Source organism: Sander lucioperca, chromosome 17, assembly GCF_008315115.2.
Source record: "Sander lucioperca isolate FBNREF2018 chromosome 17, SLUC_FBN_1.2, whole genome shotgun sequence".
In the NCBI taxonomy this organism is placed as follows: Eukaryota; Metazoa; Chordata; class Actinopteri; order Perciformes; family Percidae; genus Sander; species Sander lucioperca.
Window position 1 is genome coordinate 1,811,441 of NC_050189.1, and position 25,135 is coordinate 1,836,575.

Genomic DNA, 25,135 nt, shown 5'->3' on the forward strand with positions numbered 1-25,135 from the left:
TAATACATCAGATTTCATATACTGCTTTAGTAAAAAAAATATTACCTGGCTGACGATGGGAGCAGCAGGACGCAAAAAATGAAAGTTACTGTTGCACTAGTCTGGACATCTTGCCGTGCCAACCTTGCAATAAAGGTTTCCTAAATGCCATGTATATTAATGTGATGTCAGCTTACTAATTGATTGCAGGTTTTGTGTAGATTTGGACTTTTATACGTTTATTCTACTGTTTAAACGGTGAAGTGGAGAGGCCTCGTTCACCTGTTTGGAGCTGGCTGGTGAATGTGACACTCATATAGGCCTTGCTGGATACACCGTGACTCTGTTTGTGGATCTACTGATCACTGTGGATTACTTTTTTTCGTGTCATTGGATTACGGCAAAATACGGATCTTTTTTCTCAACGTGTCTTAACGTTTTATGGTGAGTTTGGAGAGGCATCTCAACAGACTGTAGGTTGAACACTGATTGTTCACTGTTACATTTTAGTTGAATTTAAGTGTCGGGGCATTCCGCCACCGTCTGTCTATTGCGTTCCAAGACAGCCGTGCAGCGATTGGATTTCATAAGGGCGAATTGTTAAATTGTTACAATGTAACTTAAAATCCGCTTTAAAAATAAACATATATGTTTTGGAATATAATGTTCAGCTTCGGCACCTTTACCTATGTGCTAAAATATACAATGACTGAGGAAGCCTAGTGACGAGTCCATAGCAACCAGTGTTGAATTGTTATTTCCCAGTGTCCTTTGCTGAATGGTCTCAATGTTTTATTGTTTAATTTCATGTGAATACTAGTTTACTAGAGGTAGTATTTGAAGTAATGCAGTAATGCATGAAGTGTGCATTTAGTTTCCATGCTTATTGTGTTTCCACAATAATGTTAGTGAGTAAATCTATTGAAATGGCCACCACACCATAACAGAGGAGTGGGATGTGTAAGATGAGAATGCAGAGGTTAACTTGTGTGCATCATGGCTGTAAAAATCAAATGGCATCTGTATATATTTGCTAAGTGTAAGCTAGCACATAAGCGAAGGGTCATGCTATTTTTTCAAATCATTTTGGAGGGTCATAGAAAAATTATTACTGACGAGGGGAGGGTCAAGTCTTTTTTGCCTAAAGGTCCCAAAACTCCTCCGGTGGCCCCTTAAATAAATAACGAACAGTCCCTAATGTTACACATATCCTATACACGGGTTTCCTGTTTACAACATTACAGGGTGCGTGCACATACCAGGGGCAGAAAGCCAGATTGGTGAGCTGGTCCGCTACTGCAACAACCTTAAGTATTGAAGCTTTCCTTATTGTTTGTATATAACTGCTGACTCAATAAAACGTGATTTTAGTTGGATCTGTTTGTCTGTCTTTAATTTTGCAGTGTTACTGTGATATATGTATGGCTATAATTATCATGTTAGGCTAGTAATGTAATAGCCAATGTTAGCAGTGCAGCATCTACCGGACAGCCCGAATTTACTTTTATATTAAAGTTACGTTACGCTAATGTTTACGTTAGGCCTACTTTACGACCTGCCACATTTCATGACTGCACACATACACAAAATACTGTACTGTATATTAAAGATTTGACCATAGATTATATGGGAAGCCTTAGTACCTCCGACCGTGCCGATTATACTAAAAAACTTACTCTCAGCAATGGTGAGATCTTGCCAGATCCCTACGCTATACAGGACGATCTGTGGATTGTGGATGACAAGAAATGGCCAGCAATTGAATGGCCTGATATATACAACTATCTAATTCAGACACCAAGTGTATACTAGAGAAAGGATTAGAGTGTACAAATCCCTTGATGCATATAACTTTCCGGTGTGCTCCCTAGTCAAAGGCAAGGCATTAAAGCCAAGCCTTACGATGCCTGGGTGTATGTCCACAAGGCCCTTGGGTACATCCTCATGGCTAACTGCAAATGCATGGCAGGGTAAGTCTACCTATCAAAATGTATCTGCAATCACACAAAAATAATTGATGCTAATTCTACTTTTACTCACATTACCCTGTCCATCACTCCAGCCTCGCCTCTTGTAGTCATGCTGCTGCCATCATGTGTCAAGTTGAACTGTGAGGATGGAAAAATGGGAGGAGGATTGCCTGCACGTCCAAGCCCAATCGGTGGAAGGATATGTCCCGGTCAAAAGTTGAGCCACAGAAACAAAAAATGTTTAACTTTAGCCGTCCAAAAAGGCATCTGAGTTACCCCAATCTCGTTGTGTACCAACACTCCAAAACGTTCCAGGTAGGCTACACACCGAGCCATCTGCATCCTAGAGGCGCAAACATTATGAATAGAAAGAATATAAAATACATTTCCTCCTACTGTCCCACTCTTCCATTTGCCTAGATTTGGAATTACTTGCAACATGTATAATTTCAATGAGCAGATAAAACACAACAGATAGGCCTACATGTAAATGAATTATGAATACAATGATGGTGTTGCATTTTCATAATATGAAAATACATACAAACCGTAGTAAAACGTTCACTGAAAAAGTTGTAAAATATACTGCCTTTCTATTGAAAATATACAAATCTGTTCCTACACACAGCAATTACATCCAGTGATCTTCAGGATGTGACTAAAGAGCAGGCAAAGTGCACAACATGGAACATACACAGAGTAGGACGTATAACTGGAAGTACTTTTAACAGGGTTGTTAGATGTAAGCAGTCTTCAGTTGAAAGTGTGGTCAAACATGTAATGCAGTATGACGCCAAAGAGCTCACTGTACCAGCTGTCATGTGGGGCAGGCAAATGGAAGACACATACAAATTTCAACCTAAAAGCAGTGGGGCTAACCGTGAAAGCAGACAAGCCATATCTGGCTGCTTCTCCTGATGGGGTATTCTCCTGTGACTGCTGTGGAACAGGTTTACTAGAGATCAAATGGCCATACAAATGCAGAGAGGGACTACAGGGGTCTGAAGCTGATGCTACCTTCTGCCTAGATGAATATTATGAGCTGTGCCATAACCACTGATACTCCTCACAGGTTCAACTGCAAATGTATGTTTGCCAATTGAATGCTGCCACGACCCCCAGTTGGCTGATAAGGTAAACTGTCCTCGTTGCAAAAGACCCAGCTTAAGCAAAATGATCACATGCAAAGACGGTTTCCAACAGTTCCACTACAAATGTGTGAACATTGTCAGACAGACCAAAAATTGTAAATGTGGATGTAAAGACATATAAATATTAGCCTAGGTGGATACTGTACTGCACATGATGCCCAAAAAAAAGTCACATCAAGTCATACATATTCTTTAAATATATATTCATTAATTTCATTTTGTTTGTTATATTACATCATATTACAAATATCATTAATTATTCATACATCACACATACAGTTATACGTTTTTTAACACTCTTGTTTTTACAATCGTATTGTACGCTATATTCAAGTTGTCGGTCCGTTTGATCACAACATAAAGCAGTGGCTCTTAAACTAGGGGTGGGGACAATTTTTTTTTTTGGGGTGGGGTGGGGTGGGGGGGGGGGGGGTTAATCTTGATTTTCTATTTTTAATTTAAAATATAATGGAATATGTTCACTTCATATATTCAGTAGGCCAAGAGCACATTTTAATTCATAAAAGAAATAAAGGGACTGAGGTCCAATTTCTACCTGCACTATCTGAGACTTGTTATCTGAGAAAATGTTTTTTGTGGGGTCGCCGGGAAGAAGTTGAAGAACCACTGTCATGAAGTACAATGCTCATAGAAATTACAGGAACACCACTAACATATATACATTCAAATGCTGCTGTCTATTTCCGGGGGACCACAGACCTCTTCAGATTTGTAAGACGTGCACAAATGGTGACAATGTGATCCAGCATGTCAACCTGGCTTATTGGTATGACACTGTTCAATATTTGAAAATTCTTCAGCTGACCAATTACACGTTCTACATGTATACGAACCCTTGATAACTGTCGGGACTGTCAACGCACAAACCAGACAACTGTGACTTACCCTTAGTGAAACTAGGGATTTTTAAAGTTGTTCCCACACTTGCCAACTCTTCTCTTATTAGGAACCCTCTGTCTGCAAGTATGACATCGCCATGATCAAGTTTGTTTAAAAAGTTTTAATCTAATGTTATTAGTTTGTCTGAGGCCCGACCACCCCACCCATCGGACAGAAAGGATATGGAGCCTGCAGGTGTTATGCCAATTACAGTAAATATTTGATTGTGTTCTGGTGTTTGTAATTGGACCAAGTTTCAGCTCTGGCTTTCAAATTGTATGTCCTCTGTATAAAAATGTCGGTATAGTCAATTATGCATCTACAGTTTTTGAATTTGAGTTTAAATGATTTAGGCAAGTTTGCTCTCACTGCTTCCTTACTGGGCCAAATTACTAGTTACGGAGGACAGCAGGGGTACCCACTCCCTTAAAATTTTGGAAACAGTGGAGAAGGGAAGGCCAAATCGGTATGCTATGTCCTTGTTGGAGAGGCCAAGCCTGATTTTCATGAGCGCCAACAAGAGGTGGTTCTCCCATGTTTGTCCACCCTTAAGTGTGAGTGTTCTTCTGCTTCTTTTGAGAATGCTCAAACGGAGGCTCCAACGGCTGCTACGAGTTCATGTACATGTGTGTGTTCAATTTCTCCATTTTTTTGCACAAAACTCTCCAGAAAGTGCCATTTAATGGTTTATTTTTCAAATTTTTTTCCCGGGGGGGCAAACCCCAGGACCCCCCTAGGGAGAGCCCCCACACATAACAAATCCCAATTTAACCCCTGCATAAGACATAATGCAGATATATGAAATGGGACACCCTGGGAAGCTATTCCAAGCTTGTATGTAGTGGCCTAGTGTTTCCTCCTGCTTCCAGTCTTTATGCTAAGCTAGGCTAAATATGTGCTGGCTATAGCTCCGTGCTTAACGCACAGACACAAGATTAATACTGATCTTTTTGTCCAAGCTGTGATGAATGTTTGCAACATATATTTGGATATTAATTTGACCGTTTGGTTATAGTTTCTCCTCCCAGTAAGTCTGGCCAACCGGTCTGCTTGTGTGTCTGAGCCCAGCTGACATCTTTCTAGTGATTTCACCATAGAAATGATGACCAGAACTATATACATAACACCATAGGTGTAGATTTTGCAGGGGATATGTCCCTCCGAATATTTAGAAGATGTAGATTTGTCCTCTTCAAAATATATGAAAGACAACCCCCTCCCCAAAAGAGATAAAAAAAACAACTGTTCAGGGGGCTCAAAACATGTACAGGAAACAATTATTGTGTCTACTTTGTGGGGGGTCAAAGAACACACCAGGAGGTTTCATGTCTTGTATGTAGATTTAAACTTAAACAAGGTCTCATTCTCTAACAGATTGTTGTTGAGATGTACATGATTCCTAAAAAAAACATCCCGAAACACGTGTGATGTTTTGAATATGCAGAAAGTTTTGAACAAGAGGAGAAGGAGAATAATACTTTCCTTTTTGCATTTGCACCATAAATTGTTGCAAAAAAATTCACCAGAATGCAGGAAATTAAGTGTTTGACGCTCAGCATTTTATTGGGGAGCCCCCCCCCCCCCCCGATTATAATGTGCCCCCCACCCCACCCCAATGTTGAAACAAAACCTACGCCCTTGCATAACACCCAAGTTGTTATTAACTGAAATGATCGTTGAAAAAACATATGCCAGTCATTTTGGATTGAGTTTAGCCTTGTGACATCAGCAAGTCAGCAGAGCGAGGGCTCTCCCCCCGCCCCCTCTCCTCAGTGTATCTGCCCTGGGGGGCGTGGAGGCCCACATGTCAGACCCAGTTGAAGTTGACATAGCACAGCTGGACCTTCATCTCCTTTTCAGCCTGGTTGAAACCGTCACCGCAGCATGATTGATCCATGTGTAAACTATAATGCTTTTTTAATACACTATACAATTAAAGCAACACGCAGAGAAAAGCACACAAAGCTCAAGGCGGACAGAAAAAGAACAATATACAGTACACTCAGACATGTGTTTCAGTGGCAGATTTTTACAGTTTATTTATACTGTCGTTATCTAAAATCTGAGTTTATGAAATGCTTTACAAGGCACGCACACAATACGTAGGAACAACATATTACAAAGGAAGAAGAATTAAAGATCCCATCCAGACAGGGCCTGACTGGGGTAAAAAAACAGCCCTGGACTTTTGAGACTGGTCCAGCCCACCACAATCAGCCGGACACCAACCGTCCTTGAACTTCCCTTCAACACATAAACATACCGATACTCACGCTCCACCTCCCCGACAGTGCGGGCGAGACGGGCCGGTGGTGCGCCCGACCCCGAGGGGACCGGGATCCCACCTCAGCCGGCGCACGCCGGCCCCCACTTTCATTGCGCCACTGGGCGACCCTCTGTTCACACTGCGGCCGCATTGAAAAAAATCAGACCTTGGTCTGATTCAGGACCACATATGGAAGTGGCCTGAATCTGATTTGAAAAAATCAGATCTGGGCTAGATTTGAGTGTTCACACTACTTCTAAAGAAGTCTGACCTGGTCACTTGACCCCAAAAAAACGGGGTCAACAAAAACAAGTGATGTCTGTAAGTTAAGCTAAAGCTGCATTTTGTACACAGTATGTAACGTGTGTTGGAATGTAGATAAATCAGAAAGCTATAGTATTATGGTTGCATAACTAACATTAGCTTACTAACAGCTAACTTGTCCTCTTTGGTAGACATAGGGTGCTAAAATAATCCTTTGACATGCTTAAATCTTGTGTTTTTAGCTAGCTACAGGCATTTTGTGGAGTTGTTTTCCCTGCCAGTGTGGGCGGGACTTAAATGTGCTCTGTCTCTATGGTTGGATGGAGGTGGGCTGTAATAGGATGTGAATGGCCAGTGTTCACATGAAAGACACACAAGTGGGCCAATCGTATGATCTCTCTTCTCTCCAAGGGCGTGCAGCAAATGCAGCCCACACAAATAGAATGGCCCACCAGGAAATATCCCGGTACTCACGATGGCCAATCCATGCCTGCCTCCAGACAAAAATACTCTGCTTTGATTGGTTTTTGTGTCTCACTGTTTTTTTCCTACAAAAGGTCCAACAGACTATTTAAATATAATAAATAATAACAACTATAAGGGACTGTTTGTTATTTAATTAAGGGGCCACCGGAGGAGTTTTGTGGCCTCTAACCTAGGAAGACTTGACCGTCCCCTCGTCAGTAATAATTTTCCTATGACCCTCCAAAATGATTTGAAAAAGAGGCATGACCCTCCCCTTGCGTGCAAGTTTGCCAAGAAGTACAGATGCCATTTGATCGTTTACAGTCATGATGTACAGGAGTTAACCTCTGCTTTCTCATCTTACACATCCCACTCCTCTGTTATGGTGTGGTGGCCATTTCAGTAGATTTACTCACTAACATTGTTGTGGAATCACAATAAGCATGGAAACTAAATGCACACTTCATGCATTACTGCATTACTTCAAATACTACCTCTAGTAAACTAGTATTCACATGAAATAAAACAATAAAACATTGAGACCATTCAGCAAAGGACACTGGGAAATAACAATTCAACACTGGTTGCTATGGACTCGTCACTAGGCTTCCTCAGTCATTGTATATTGTAGCACATAGGTAAAGGTGGCGAAGCTGAACATTATATTCGAAAACATATATGTTTATTTTTAAAGCAGATCTTAAATTACATTGTAACAATTTAACAATTCGCCCTTATGAAATCCAATCGCGGCACGGCTGTCTTGGAACGCAATAGACAGACGCTTCAACTAAAATGCGTCACATTCACCAGCCAGCTCCAAACAGGTGAACGAGGCCTCTCCACTTTGCCGTTTAAACAAAGTAGAATAAACGTATAAAAGTCCAAATCTACACAAAACCTGCAATCAATTAGTAAGCTGACATCACATTAATATACATGACATTTAGGAAACCTTTATTGCAAGGTTGGCACGGCAAGATGTCCAGACTAGTGCAACAGTAACTTTCATTTTTTGCGTCCTGCTGCTCCCATCCTCAGCCAGGTAATATTTGTTTTACTAAAGCAGTATATGAAATCTGATGTATTACCTACCACCATTTAGTTGTTTTGTGTTATTTAAGATATTTATAAAATATCTGGTCGTAATTATTCCACTCATTTTTTAAACAATGCAATTACCCGTTTGAGCCACCAGAGGGGCAGTGCTCCTCCTGCCCCCCCCCCCCCCCCAGCAAACTCTGCGTATACGGTCAGACCCATCTGCTACATGGATAAATATGCACCAAACAAGCCACTTTGAAATTTTGCTCTTTTCATGAATAAAAAAGTTGGGTGACCCTCCCCTCAACAAAAAATAAAAAGACATGACCCTCCCCTATTTTCCTCCGGTGGTCCATTCCATAAATACCGAACGGTCCCTAACCTATTCCCTCCCTCTCTCCTTCATTGAAAGATCCATAATCTATAAAATATGCTGAGTCCACATGGACTCCTAAGACATTTCAGTGTAGTTATACAGGCAGTAAACTGGAACATGCTTCCAAATTATTTATTTTCATCAGACAGTGAATTTAATCAAGGCCATTTAGCTTAACTGCAAGTTGTTTTATTTTACATTTCAGTGGACTAAAGTGAACTGGAGTAAGAGCCTGAAACTAGTGCGCTCTTTTGCTATTCATTGGATTGAGAATTATTTGAATCAAGAATGGATTCGGAATGAAATGGTGACACCAAGAAACGGAATTATATGGAATATTCGAGCGACTTCCTGGTTCAACTTTGACCTGTTGTGCCCTGGGAAAAGAAATTTCAGGTGCGCTCACTTTGGTTTTATCTCCAAATAAAGTGTTGTGATGGTCTGACTGCTCACGTTTCTTGGCCCATTGTATCAACGTCACCATGTTCCCAAAACTGCGTTTGTGAGTGCAATGCTGTTATAACAGCTTGAAATGATGACCAAAATGAGGAAAATGGGACCCAAGTTCTGAAAACCTTCTTCTCAGGCTGCGTACAGGCCCAGCCACTGTCACCGATAGCAATGCCGCCTGTGTGGAGCCTGAAAGGTAAAAGCCAGAGTCCACAAAGCACTTGCTGCAGCATCTGATTTGGTTCTGGTTTTGTTGTGTTTTTTTGTGTGTTTTTGGTTCTCTCCTCTCCTCTCTGCAGGGTATAGGGTGTGTAGCGGGGGGCTTGGCCGGCTTCTCCAGGCAGCAGACGATCCACACCTGCTTCCACTCACCTTATCAATCTGCTCCATATAAGCCTGAGCTGCATCTCACTTTCCTTAAATTGCATCCCCAGCCCCCCCACTTGCCTCCCTTCCTCGCGTCTTAGTCCCTCCCACCGAGGAGGAACGGGAGAGACACGGGGAAATCATGGGAGGAGAGAGGAACCAAAGAAATGTGTTTTAGAGGGAGGAGACGTCCTTTCCTTTGAATCGTCACATGAATTCGTCAGCTGTTTGGGCGGCGCTAGCAGCTCCTTCAGCTGCACGGCTTCCTGGAAGGGTGCTCTTGTGTTTCCTCGCCTATAGCTCCTCGATGCTCCCTCTTCGATGATCCCTTCTCGATGATCCCTCCTAGATCGCTCCTCGATGCTCCCTCCTAGATGCTCCCTCCTAGATGCTCCCTCCTCGATGCTCGCTCGATGCTATCTCTTTGATGCTCCCTCCTCGATGATCCTTTCTCGATGCTCGATCCTTGGTCCTCGATGATCCCTCCTCGATGATCCCTCCTCGATGCTCGGTCCTCGGGGCAGAAATAAGAGCTTTGAGACAGCCTTCACCGAGGAGGGACAGAACAACGTCCGGTTCAGCCGAGGAGCGAGGAGCTATCAGATAAGGGATGTGGAATGCAAGGGCGTAACTTTAGGTTCAACATTGGGGGGGAGTCTCAACTTTTGAGCAAAATTGAAATTTTGAGCATCAAACACTTCGTTTACTGCATTATGTGGCCTTTTCTGAATCAATTTATGGTGCACATGTCTTCATTTATGTAAAGGAAATTATAATAGCTTTTTGGGGTGGGTTGCACTGGCCAGTTTTGATTATAACCCCATCCCCCCTGTAACTCACGCCTATGTAATAGAAATACAAAAAAGGTAGAAGAAGACAAGAGAAGAAAAAAAACTGGAAATGAAGTAAGAGGAAAAGAAGGAGGGAAATGACATGGCAGCCATCCAGAGATCCTGGCTGTGAATGCAGGGAGGTTGACAGGATAAGGGAATACGAGTGATTCCTCCCACATGGCATCACAGCACACCACTCAGCTGTTCACTCCGCTGGAAGGAAGCCAGTTCTCCTCATTCACTGCCAGTAATGGAGAAACATGTCAGGGTGTGGGAGGGAAATCAGAGGCAATGGAAGGTTGGACAGTACTGAACTATAGTTTGATGACTTCAGCCTCAGGATCACCTTTCCATTGATTTCCTCCTGCAGGAATGTGGAGGTGTGTCTGTGTGTCTGAAAGTATTCAATTGCAATTCAATTTTATTCATAGTGTCATAGTTGTATTTTAATTTTAATTTTTCTGACCACTTTTGTCCGCCATGGAGGTTGGTTTTTGGAAGATTAAAGTCCACGTTGTCGCTTTTTGTGACATTTTTGAAGTTTTTTTATCTCTAATTTCTTGACGCTTTTTTCAACATTTTGGGCATTTTTTTCCGGCCTCTTTGGCGCCTTTTCCCAATGTTTTTGTTGCTTTTTTCAACATTTTTCTGTATTTTAAAGTGTCTATATGTAACTTTCAGTTTGTGTTGATTCTAGCGGCCCCTTTAGACTAAAGTGGTAGTGTTTTTACCACGCCTGCTGTCCCAAACACGGAGTAAAAGGAATAAAATGTGGAAATGGAAGGGGGGTGTAATTTAATGTCGGCGTACAACCACATCACACAATCTAAAGGTTATTTTATGAATAAAATAGACATATTACATACCTGAGGGCCAATTCAGCGACGTTTTTGAATAATTTACAATCCCGTAAATGTCTCCATCTGTTGAAAGTCTGACCAAAGTTGACTCACATTATCACGTCTACCTGCCTAATCATTCTGTGACTGCGCGGGAAAAATCGGACCCGAGCAACAGCACTAATAAAAACTATATAAACATAGCGTTTATATAGCGTCCTGCATTGGTACTTAACATTTAACCTGAGGAGCCAGATAGTTAACACAGAACCATCTGAATAGCTGTCATTGGAAACGGTTTGGAAAAGGACAGGCACTTTCAAAAAATCAATCAGCATCTGGTGAGATATTGGCAGATATGGGCGTGGTTTAGGTGTTTGTAGTCTCACATTTGCTTTTATTGTACTTACCATGGTTTCACTGTAAAGTGTCTTTGAGTACTTTAAATAACATTAAATAAAAATGTGTTATTATTATTATTATTGCCAGACCTTCCTCCACAGCGCTGCAAAGGAAGGTCTGTCTAGTCCACACAGCATTCCAGGATGGGAGAAAAACGTGCTCTGGTTTATTGGCATTTCTTTAAACCAATCACAATCGTCTTGGGCGGCGCTAAGCGCCGGACGGAGCAACGGTGCCTCTGCTAAATAGCCTCGGGAAGGAACTTGTTTTGGTGGAAAATGTGTACGTTCAAAAGTAGTTTTAGTCATGCACGAGAAAACTCAGATTGGACAGATAGTCTAGCTAGCTGTCTGGATTTACCCTGCAGAGATCTGAGGAGCAGTTAACCATAGTCCTCAGAAATCCACCGGAGTTTAGAACGCCAACACAAAGGAAGAGGAAGGTGACGGACATCTGGCTGAAATGAGGGACATCCGGTGGAATTTCCGGCGGCACCAGAACAATCCTGGAAGTGGAACATCATCGATATAGACTAAGGTGTGTGTGTGGCGTTCGTTCAAAGCAATGGTGGACATGATAGACAGATGGTTCATCCAATCGCCTGCCAGGTATTTTTTGAAAATGCCTGCCCTCCCAAAACAGTCCAATGTTCCAATGACGGCTTCTCAAATGGTCCTGTGTTAACAAACCATCTGGCGTGTCAGGTTATTGGTAACCATAGCTGTCTGTGAAAACTTTCTTTCTTTTACTTTTAACCGTGTGGGGCTAAACAGCTATATAGAGCATTTTGGGGACGAAATGTACAGAAATAAAGCATATAAAGCACAGAGGTTAGCAGCAGTTTTCTACTATTGTATTTAATAAACTATCATCAATATTGCTGTTGTTATTGGCCTTCAAAAACCCCTGTATGTGTCAAACTCTAGCAGTGTGTTACATAACTAGTGCATGTGTGAGAAGAGTTTTACTGCAGCAGTAAAGCTGCCTCTCCCCCTCCCACAGCGCCACATGGGACGGTCCCATCATCTCAGCTCAGCTGTCTGCAGCTCACGCCAACACTCAGTGAGGAAAAATGTATAGCTGTACTGTGTGTTACAATATAAATCTCTGTCTTCCACAGTGTATTTAATGACACTGAGTAATATGAGAGCACCTGCGATGCCTGGGAGGCTGAAGGAGGGGAAGTTTATGTTGCCAAAGTGTCACTCACTGCGTATACTTTGCTTCTTTTGTGTTGGATGGATAGCATCAACAATGTGAATTAGGATGATAGGGTTGGGGCTGTATGTATGTATGACTTACAATGCTAATATACATTATGTTGCTGGCATTTAAAGTGTCTAAATTGAGTCATAAAACTTTATTTTTTTAAAGAAAACAAGACAAAGTCTGCCAGTGTAGCACAAATATTTCAATCCGTTTTCAGTGAAAATCAAGTGACACCCTCAGAGAAAAAACAAGTTGCTGCTCTATAGGACTTTAGGGATTCCATTAAAGAGAAAAATTACTTTAAAAAATGTAAATGTTTTTCTGTGGCTCATTGGTGTTCTCAAATTTTAGTAAATTCATGTTTGTATTTATATCCTGTCCTGCAGTGGTTTAGTATTTTAGCCCATTATCTAATTACCATGTACATCACAGCTTATAATGCAGGATTTTAATAAAGCATCAGTAAGTGGGCTGCGTGATTAGATGTTTGCCCAATTTACCAATGCCATATCATTTCTTTATTGAAAAGGGACAACACACATTTATCAACATGAGCACAGAGTCCAACATGTAGGCAGATTTTCTTCTGCGATGCTTTATATTACGTGTCAAACTCAAGGCCTGTGCAGTTTAAAAAACACTTTTTTAAACTGTCCCTTTTACCTGCCCCTCAAAGCAGAATTTGGCAGATTTGCCATCTTTGAGACTCCAAAATTCCCCCAGAAGCAGAGAGTTTTCATAGTCAGGCTGTGAAACAGGTTGTTGTTAAAAATGATTGTTTACTTGATTTGCTAAATTCTATGATGGCTATAGAACTCTTTTGCTGACTTTTGTAGGGGTTTATGTCGACAAAAAGCGACCAATTTGAAAAACAAGTGACAAAAACGTCCAAGAAAGCCACAAAAAAGTAAAAACAAACGACACAAATGTCAAAAAAGCTATAAAAAAAAGCAACATGCAGTAATACAGTCAAAGATATTTGACTTTTTCAATGAAACAAAACCATGTTAATAAACTATACATGTCTGGCCCTTGGTGTGATCCTCTTTTTCCAGTGTGGCCCTTAGTGAAAATGAGTTTGACACCCCTGCTTTATATACTTTCTATTTCCAACAACCAGGTTGAGAATGTATGGTCTTTAAAGACTGAGCTTCCGACAGATGCAGCTGCAGCCAACCATGGCTGTCTTTAGTATCCAGAGAGTCAGGTGTCCCTGTTCTGACAGACACCTGATGGCCTCATATCAGCAGCTGCTAAGTGACAGAGTGAGACCACGATTTCTGCCCTTTCCTGGCATCTTTGTCTTTACTCCAGAAGATAGACACATTGTGTTTTTATTTTCTATCACCAGCTTTTCTCTCCTTCCATCATCTTCCATGGTCACCTGAAGTGGAAGCACAGTGCCCTCTGGCTGTTGTGTACGGTGGCCAACAGAGGCAAACGCACTGCAACTTAATGAAACACATGCAAATAGACAAAACACAACTTATTACACTTATAACAAATTAAGAGAACATCTTCATAAATTTGACAACACATGTCATCACCTACCCTTCACCATTACCTAGAGATTGGCATGGTTTTATTTCAGTTAGCCTAATATCTGGTTTGATTTGCATTGAGAGATGATTTTATGGAAAGTACCCCATGCCAATCTCTAGGTATGGTGAAGGGTATGTGATGATGTCGGGGCCAAGGGAACTTTATCAGGATGCATAGTATCCTGGATCCATGAAATAACTGGCCTTTAAAAATAAAACTCTGCCTGCCTCTATGGGAAGTTAACATAGGGGTGGACTGACTTATGCCCCCTGTATTTTAAGGAAGAACATTTATTTATTTACGATACATTATTCATTCACAAAGAAGATTGGTGTCCTTAAAGGTTGGATTTTTCCTCATTTTTTTAATTAAGGCATTAAGATCAATTTCCAAAAGAAGATTTTTTTTTCCTCGTTTTAGTCAACTTTAGCATGGGTTCATAAACTTATGAGCACCACTTTACATGAAAGAAACAATTATTTGCCACAATTTGCCACCGTAGCTAACCGAAAAAGGAATAGGCTGAAGCCAAAGCTTACTTTTTGCCTATCCTATATAATACCATAGCAATCCAACAAAACTAAATGAAACTTGATGCATCCTTTAGCACAGAGATATTTAACAGGGGGGCCGCCAAATTATGTTTAAAATGTCTTTGGAAGTGTCTTGAATGTGTGAAACCATACAATAATATGAATCCAACCTATTATTAGCAAAGATAAATTGTTCTATTTGTGATTTTTATTTATTTACACATTGAAGATAAGCTTACTATAGCTCAGGTAGCCATTCAGTTAAGCTTAAGGATTCACTGGGCCTTCAACATGTATGTTTAACATTAAAACATGATGTATAAATAATACATATCCATACCCAGCTAACACCAAGAGTCAGACAGCATGCCACACTCCCGACTGTCTTTGACTAAACTATCCTCATTTCAGACCCCACCCAGGTCCTCCACCCTGAGTACCAGCTTCTCCCCTCAGGCAGACGCTTCAGAGTCCACCAGACCAGGCTCCTCAACCGCTTTGACAAGCCAGCCAGAGTCGGTGTCATGGCCTCCGCCTCTGCTCAACTTTTCCCTCTCTCTAGCCGTTCCCTCATTCACTCACTCAATATTCCCTATATAGTGTTTATTAAATAGTGAACTACATAGGGTTAGGGTTAGGTTGGGGTTAAGGGTTAGCCAGATATTTGTGTGACGGAGGCAGGCACGCCCAGCATCATGTAAACAACTACTTCTTATACATCCTACAACAGTTTAAAAAAATGTTCAAAAGCTAGGTCACTAACGTGTCAAACACAGAAAATGCTTTTACTTACGACTTACATTTATAAACAAAAGCCTGGTCCATTTTTCCTTTTCAGTTTTACTCAGTAAACATAATACAACTTTTTTTTCTGCCACATGGCATTGTTTTGTCATTGATTATATGCCACTTTGCAACACAGTAATACAACAGAGACCTTATTTATTGATATTGATTGATTTTAATATTGATCGATCCAACACCAAAGATTCTTTTGTACCTTAAAATAATGTTTCCAAAATCGTTTCAGTGGTTCATTAACTCGTTCGAATGAGACATAAGAATAAAGGTAACGGTAATGGACAATTCCGCTTCCAACCTGCAGGGGGACAGAAGAGGAAAAGTGCTTTGGTGCCTACTGTAAAGGTGCTGTTGACAAGTAGCTAATGCTAAAGCTTGGTCTATAACGTTAGCTAATTCTTGGTGGGTAACATAAGATTACAACATCGTTCAACACGCTCAGTTATTTTTAGTATGATTGTTTTGACCACCGTTAACAACTCTGGACTAACCCACGAATTCATCAGTAATGTTAACTGTATAGATAGACCACTAATCTAATGATAATTTAGCTAGCTAGCACACCCCTGTCTGTCTGCCTCACTCTCCTGGCGCTGCAAGGCTTCAGTCGGGATGAGAGCTGACAACCATTGACATATATAAAATGGACCAACAGATCCCGTTGCTCTGGATGCAGACCAGTGAAGGATATTAGGAGCACTTTTCCGGTGATGGCTGAGCGTTACTGAGCAGCCTCCAACTGAGCTCGAAGACGTAGATGTGATGTGAGCAACCTGTCTGAAAGTTAAAAGTCTTCTGGTAGCTGTGCCAAGAGAAATCTCAATCATTCCCAATCTAGCAGAGACGGAGAGCGTAGGTATATGTAAGGAGATAACATAGGCACAGGCTAATTATTGATCACTAAAATGATCGTTAACATTAGTAATTAAACTTAAACAGCTAATGTGAGTCGAAACTGCCTGCGAGCTTCTCCTGTACTGTACGGTAATTTCTCTATTGTGCGACAGTAAGTGGCGTGGTTATGACACAATCGTTAGCCTATTTTTACAAAAACGCCTGCTGCGGTCCATACAAGGTAATGGAGCCTTTTATACATTGTCGTGTTTCTTTAGAAATAAACAATGAACAAATAAATGCTTCAGATGTAAAGTTATTCGCTGTCAAAGTGGCGCCAAAATGAATGGCAGTCAATGGAATGCTAACGGGAGGTGATGGCTTGTTAGCATCAAAATGGTACCATAGGAGCTATGTGTTCTGAGGAGAAGCTTACCCCCTTGCTGACAACAGCCCCGGGACACATCCACAGTCAGCCCCCAGCCAGCTAGCAGCCAGCCACTATCATTACAGCCATCCAAACCCAGTCAGCACTTAATTCTGGTGCTAAGGACGCTAATGGCAGTTTACTGAACCATTGGGAAACAGACCCAGACACCCGAATCAGAACAGCCACCATTCGTAACGTTACACCTCCGTTAGCAATACCGGCGTTATTTAAACTCATCTGTTCCCTACCTCATTGCGAGATCGCCTGCATCCATTGTGACAGTGTTTGAGAGTTGTTCCCAGTGTATCCTGTCTTCCTGAAACAAGTATTATTTGGGGGTTACATATTAATTGTTTTGGGGTCCTTCTGTAAGTAATTTTGGGGTACCATGGTTCTGGAAAAAGTTTAAAGCAGCAATACCACAGGCCCAGCAATCGGCCAATTCCAAACAGACACATTTTGAACAGGCACTGCACTAGTCAACCAAACTGGAGGGAAGGAGCTGAGAAAAGCTGTGGATATACTGTATGTGACACTAGAGGGGTGGTGATGGAGCAGTGGATGTGACACATGCCTTTGGTGTGGGAGATCTGGGTTCAATTCCAACTGCGATACATCAACCAAAGTGTCCCTGAGCAAGACACTTAACCCATAGTTGCTCCAGAGGCGTACAACCTCTGACATATGTAGCAATTGTCAGCTAAATGACAGGAGAATCCATGCTTTGGACTCACTTCAACAACTTCTATAAATAGCTCGTTGTCATGGTGATGATGCTGATGCAGATATATTTAGCTTGTTATTTTCTGTAATACCATGCAGCCATTCAGTCGTTCCTTGTCTTAAATGCTCAATGAGCAGAGTGAACTGCACTGTTCACAGACAGACAACCATCTCTCAATCTCTCTCTAACTGGGAACTAATGATGGTGTGGATGGTTGATACACACACACAATCCATGACAGGTTTCTTTCACACCTGCCTCTTTTGGTCCGTTTAAAACATAATTTATTGAAATTTATTGAAAAGATTTCTGGTACAGGATATACAATCCTCTATCCCAGACTCTAAAAGACACAAAACAAATGCAACCAGCCTATTCTTAAAGGAATTGATAGAAGGGGAACGCACAACTTCTTCTGGAAGGTCATTCCATGATTTTACCGCATGGAGTGTGAAAAAGTTCTTTGTCTTTTCAGACAGGCATGTTCTAGGGTAAAATTTTAAAGAATTCCCTCGTGTCTCGTACCTATTGTTCCAAAACTGAAAGATAGGCTCAACTGTTAAATTGTATATTCCCAGTACAAGCTTACACATCTGAATCATATCTCCTCTGTATCTCCTAAATATGAGAGTCGGTAAACTTAATTTCCTCAATCTATCTTCATAAGACATGTTTTTCATTCCTGGACCCTTTCAATTTTTTCTACATATTTTAAATTATATGGACACCAGACGGAGCATGCATATTCAAGATGAGATCTTACCAGGGATTTGTACAAAGGTAAAAATATATCCTTGCATACATTTTGAAAAGTTATTTTTATTATTGCAATCATAGATGTAGCATATCAGAAAATATGTGTGTGGAATATGTGTGTGGAATTCAAGTGAACCATCCACCACAACACCTACGTCCCTCTCCTCTTGTACTGGATTGACCACTAGACCCCAACTACATAATTGGCTACAGTGTCATGTGTTTTTCCCAATATGTAAATGTTTACACTTTTTGGGATTCATCTTTAATAGCCACTGGCCACACCATTTGCCCATGCTACTTAGATATTTTTGAAGATGGGCTCGGTCTGTGTCACTTGTTATTATTCTGAAAATTTTAGTATCATCCGCAAAAAGGTAAACATCAGACTGTATCATATCTGGCAGATCGTTTATATATATTACAAAGAAAACAGGGCCCAAGCCTGATCCCTGTGGGACCCCAGATGTCACCGGCTTCCAGTCTGAGGCGGCACCATTCACTACCACCTGTTGTTTTCATTTGTACAAAAAATCCTGTATCCAATAAATTACTCTGTTGTAAACAGTAGGATTTTAACTTTGATAGCAGTCTTTTATGAGGAACAGTGTCAAAGGCTTTCTGAAAGTCCAGATATACACAGTCAACTGTCTGTCCTCTATCCAAAGCTTGTGACCATTTGTCAAGAACTGTGAGTAACTCAAGAAAAGTTGACTGCCCGGATATGAAACCATATTGTTTACTACTAAATCATTTATTACTTTTCATATAGTTGACTATATATGTCCTTATAAGTTTTTCCATTGTCTTGCTAACAACTGACATCAAACTAACTGGTCGATAATTTCCAGCTAGAGATTTATTTCCTTTTTTAAAAATTGCACTAATTTGAGCCTCTTTCCAGTGTCCACTAATGATTTATTAAATAGTACGGTTAGCGGTTCAGCAATCTCAATCGCCAGTTCCTTCAAAATCCTAGGATGTATCAAATCCGGTCCAGGGGATTTATATACATTAATTTTCTGTAAAAGCCGTTTTGTATCTTCTGCTGGTATTTCAAGATTTTCTGTTTGCTGAACTTCCAACCTTGGTATGTTGGGTATCTGCCCGTCAGGCTCTTCAACAAACTGCAGAAGTATTCTGACAATATAGCTGCCTTTTCTATATCTTTCTCTGTTTTTAAAGAATTAGTATTATTCTAATTGCAATATAGATCACCCACTGCTATTTTTATTTCCGTCCTTTTATTTATGTAGTTACATATAACTTTTGGTTTATATTTAGATTGCTTGGCTAATTCCTCTTCATATTTTGCTTCCATACCCTGGAGCGTTTGGCCTGATAGTCCGGTTGGTTTGGTGCGGATCAAACAAACAAACTCTGCAATCAACAGGAAGCAGCCAATGGTTTATTTGATACCATTTTTAGGATTAGATCAGATTATAGATACACGGGGATTAATGGAGATCCAGTGAACAGTAGGTGTCTCATGATGTATTTTTAGCTGCTTCTGTAATGTAAACATTTTGGATTTCTTGAGGGTTTCTTTGTTTTTAATTGTAGTTTTTTAAAGGGTTCATTAGCTCGGTTAAAGCTATAGTGCGTAGTGTCTGTCTCCCCCATTAGGAATTCTAAGTAATGAGAGAAATACAGAGAGAGTTGTGTGGAGCTGATGGTCTTATAGCTTTGTAGCAACTCATTTGGCAATGGCTTGAGTGTAACACCACGACCCAATTACCTTAATTAGCTGTTAGCTTTCCTGTTGATGTCTGACCTAATATATTACAGTAAGTATGTCCCCAGGAACTACTGGGTTGCCTTTAAGGTCTCTATCTGAGTGTGTACTTTTCACAACTCAGGTTAAAGTAAAAGTGTTGTTAGCTGAGCATGAAAGTTCATCCTTGGAAACAATATTTTCTAACTTTTCAAATTAAGGTTTTACATTTAAAAACCAACAAGATCTCATGGGAAGGTGTATAAATATAATGTGTTCCATTTACCTCAGAGCTCGGAAGCTGGTGCTGGGAATGACGTCACTCCCAAGTTGAATGCGTTCCATTTACAAGTCCGATTTTTCATTGTGGGGGTAACTCTATCCAGGTTAGCCACTGTTAGCAATGCCAGTTGATAAAGAGACATTAGGCTGTTTTTTGTGCATACAAACAGCATAGCAACATGTCCACAGATAGAAGATGAACAGGACTGTGTGTGACTGATTTAGTGAGACACAAATAAGACAGAAGTGCCTATAAATGTATGTTACTACAGCTTTCACTGCTGTTGATGCACAGAGCAGCCATGTTGGATTTTGAGCTGCTGCGAGTACTGCCAGGCTGTCCGAGTTCCGAGCTTGAAAATCCGACTTCCGAGTACAAATGGGACGCACTATTAGCGCACCACTATTATTGGCATTTTGCGTGATATGTCAACGCATTTAAAGCTTTTCGCGTGTCTTAAAAATTGTAATTGCAATGAAAAATTAAAGCTGCAAGCAGTGATGAATGGCCCCTCGCACTGCGTACACGTCGGGGGTGTTGGCAGCTCCCAGTTGACACGCCCGTGTATTTACATGACCGTCAGACACTGCACGCAAGATTTAAAATGAATTCCTTCCATTTAGTGCATAGCGTTGGAAATTACATATTTGAAATTGTGCAACACTTCCTTTGACCACTATGTGGCGCTAGAGAATACTCACTCTTTATACGTCATGTTGCTGTAGGTGACGCTATGACTATAACTCATTGTTGACTGATAGATTCCTTCAGACTTGGTCCATAACTAAACATAACAAATTGGGGTTGGATTAGACAATGTACACTGGAGTTACTGTACAAACTACTACCTGTTTTGTGGCGTTATAGGTATTTTGACACCTAGCCATGTCCACACCGTTGGAAGCAAGTGCAAAAGCTTCACAACTTAACTTTGGAAAGTTCTTTAGATTGTACTGACCAATTTTGAAGTCAATCGGGTTAAATCTGTTGGAGGAGTTAATTAAAGTAGGCTGCAAATGGTCAAAATCCTGACATTCTGTTAGGTTTAGGGTAAGGCTCCAAGAGGCTTTTTTGTTAGTTCGTACATGATACATATGCATACCAAATCTCATGTCTAGGTCAGGGGTTCCCAACCTGGGGTCCGGGGACCCCTCAGGGGGGCGGCAAAGATCACAGGGGGGGCGCAAGTCTTTATCTGGTTTGAGGTTGAGGTAAAAAAAAAACAAATGTGCACGTTTAACAAATTATGATAATACACTAGAATATATAATGTATACAAAAGTCGGTATAAAAACTATATATTTTTGTTCTCGCTTAAAATTGTAGGCAGGCTACTTAGTAGGCCAAACCTCCGGGACCTCTTAACCTGGGACCTTGCTGTCATCAGGTCAGCTGCTATCTGCTAGCTGCTATCTGCTAACTGCCAGCTGCTATCATCCCGCCACAGCATCACTGTTTCATGAATGAAACATGGTGGAGAAACGTAAAAGTGCTGATAACTGCTCTCTATCAAAAAAGAAAGTAAGGCTCTATCTCGAGAGTTACCTCCATTTCAGTTTCGGGAGGGGGGGCTCAGCTTTTCTTAGACATAAGTAGGGGGGGCGCCAAGGAAAAAAGGATGGGAACCACTGGTCTAGGTGAAACGCAGTTGAGGGGCTACTTCTTTGAAATTTTGTAGGGGGCGCTATTGAGCCAATTTACCATAATCAAGCCTGAGACCCATGTGATTCACTTCAGGCCTGGACTAACATCATGTATGAAAGATTTGGAGCAGATCGAACCATTTTTCATTCGAGTTACAACAACTTTTTGTTTCGTGATGTAACATCGAAGTCATCAAGGTCTTAAGGCTTTCCTGAACACTTTTGAGGTGGATATGGTAAACCCATTAGGTAGAGGACATCAAAGTGTAAAGACTGTAACTTCCTAGGGGGTGCTATGATTATAACTTAATATTGATATATACATGTCAGCAGATCATTCATGTCAGCAGAGAATTCAGATGCTCTGCTCCCCGTCTCTGGAATTCATTACCACCCCAACTCAGAAACATTGATTCATTCCCCCATTTCAAATTGCAACTCAAAACACATCTGTTTAAAACTGCCTATTCCACTTGATGTCAATTGCTCTGCCTCTTTCTGTTGTTTCTATTTTGTCCTTATTTATTTTTATTTTTTTTTGCTGCTTTTAAATGTCTTATGTATCCCTGTACGGTGTCCTTGAGTGCCGAGAAAGGCACCTTTAAATAAAATGTATTATTATTATTATTATTATTATTATTATTATTATTATTATTATTATTATTATTATTATTATTATTATTATTATTATTATGTCTTCAGGCCAGGACCCTTATAAAGCCTGAGCAGTTTGGAGCAGATTGACAGGACAATGTACAGTCTTGTTACATCTATGTCTTGAGACATGCAATAATACAGTCACAGATATTTGACTTTTTCTTTTAAATAAAAGCATGTTAATAAATTAAACATGTCTGGCCCTTGATGTGATTCTCTTTTTCCAGTGTGGCCCTTAGTGAAGCTGAGTTTGACACCCCTTGTTTATGGTAAATTGCATGTTTATTCTGTGAAATAACAAGGTGATCGCACACATGCATGCATGCACACACACACACACACACTCATGAGTATTTAGATGAGCTGCGCGCTGATTGGTTGAGCGAACCACATACACATACATTGGAGACGAGACAGCAGGTCTCATATTTCAGACACTGCAGTGTTATACGTTGTTTGTCTGCTATTTCGTTACTAAATTCACTTCTGAGACTTTTTATGCGAGAAATCAACTATATAAAGTTCAAATATGGGAGGTTTTACGAAAATTGATGGGGTAATTGCAAATTTGGTAAGATGTGTCAGACTTCAGGAGCTCCACACAGTCTGACGAGAAAGCGACAGCCTGCTGGGCTCCATACCCAGGGCAAAGTCACCGTTTCTGGGTTACAGGACTACCGGGGCTCGGAGCTACCGGCATAACTATAGCATAGTTACAGTTTGAATTTCGTCACGGCATGTATATCACAGCTACAGGCCCTGGCTCTGTCAGGGCAGCGGCGTTTGGTAGTCCAGTAACCCAGAAACGGTGACTTTGCGCGGTGTGTGACGGAGCTCCATCTAGCTCACAGTGGGCCGGGGTCTGTGAAGGAGGACAGGCCGGGTGGCGAGTCAGCAACACAGGCAGCACCGGCCGCTGAACTCTGACACACAGTCGGACAAAATTTGCAATTAGCCATCAATTTTTGTAAAACGGCCCATATTTCACCTTTACATAGTTGATTTCTCGCATAAAAAAGTCTCAGAAGTGAATTTAGTGATAAAATAGCAGATGAACAATGTATACAATTTCTGAGATCTGTGCGACCTATTCAGAAGACTACCTGATCTCAGATCAGTGGTGTAGCCTATGTAAATGTTGGGGTGTGACAAAGATAGAGACTAGAGCCAAATAAGCTCGTTGAGATTTGTCCGTTTTCAGAGGCAGTTTCAAATTGTGAGATTTGCAGAGGAAAGAGGTGTCAATGGGATTTTGAGGTTCTATGTATGTCCTAGTTACCCACCAAACTGTCGTTATTCAACTATGACAAGGTAAAATTGGTTTTGCATTCTATCACCCCTTTAAACCAACGAAACAACAAACGTCTAGTAACCATGCCAGCAACGTAGATCACAGACATTATATAAGGTTAATACTTACACTTTATGATCTTGTAGGAATCCGCTGTTGTAGGGTGGTTTGTGTGTCTGCCAAAGTCGCTCCAATATTATCTGCACTGAAACAGCAGGCCAGGCAGTGACTGGGTCAGTGGTAACACGGGTTCTTTTTACAGTCACTAGTTGGAACATGTCCAATTTCTCCAATCAGTAACAAGTTTCAAATCACCTGATTCACTCTAAACATGCTCTGTTTAGTCCTTAATACACATGTGAAGAAGCAGCCCCCTGTAACAGACACTGCACATTTTAGAAAGATATATATTCCACAAACTTAAATCATGTTTATTGTGTGTCTATATGGATATCTTTCATGCAGGTTGTTTAACGTTTTAGCTGTTAGCTGTAAGCAAGTTTGTGGCGACAATAGTCTGGGTTAGTTGTAACAAGAGTCTGGGTTACAAAATGTTACGACCTACCCCAAGCTAAATTTTGGTTGTATTTATGTTTTTTTTCTTTAAATTTCAGTCTTGGAAAAGAGAGACGGACCGAGGCGTGCCTCTCAACACATACACACACAAATATATTAAAAAGTCATTTAAATGTAGAATGAAAGTTTCAATATCAAGTTTTTTGTTATAATCCTAATTTCATGAGTAAAAATATGTAAGTATCATCAGGAAACTGTACTTAAAGTATTAAAAGTAAAAGTACTCATTGTAGAGTTTCAATCAACAGTTTCAATCAACTAGGTGTTTAATGGTCTAATCATCTCAGCTGGACTTGTAGGCCTATACTTTTTTGGGTAGTTTAATTTATAATAAAACACCAGATTTTATAAACTACATGTGTTCTGTGTGCAGAAATCTTAATGTGTAAAGTAACTAGTAACTAAAGCTGTAACAGATGAATGTAGTGGAGTAAAAAGTACAATATTTCTCTCTGAAATGTAGCAGAAGTAGAGTGTAGAAGTAGAAAGTGGCATGAAAAGAAAAGACTCAAGTAAAGTACAAGTACCTTAACATTTGTACTTTAGTACAGTAGCTAATTGAGTAAATGTACTATCTATTTACATTCCACCACTGCATATAGGCAATACATATTTAAACAGTAGCCTATAGTTTTCATTTACCGTCTGAAATGGCTGTTTCCATGGTAATTCTTGCAGGAAAACAGTCAAGCCTAGAGTTTCTTTGTCAATTAGATAGACCTCCTTTTAACTGTATTATGTGGATCACATTAAGAGACTACCAGAACCAGCAGTCCGTGTTCATGGGTTCTAGAGGATCGGTAGTGCTTTCCATTCTCAGATGTGTGGTCCCCCCCC

At 40.7% G+C, this 25,135-nt stretch overlaps 1 long non-coding RNA gene across 1 annotated transcript; it reads left to right on the forward strand.

Annotated features, from left to right (window-relative positions):
- Positions 1 to 404: 404 nt before the first annotated feature.
- On the forward strand, positions 405 to 21,927 carry LOC116049830. The gene is made up of 3 exons (XR_004104910.1): positions 405 to 415; positions 16,402 to 16,405; positions 21,810 to 21,927. It is a non-coding gene; the product is annotated as an uncharacterized LOC116049830 (long non-coding RNA).
- The last annotated feature ends 3,208 nt before the right edge of the window (positions 21,928 to 25,135 follow it).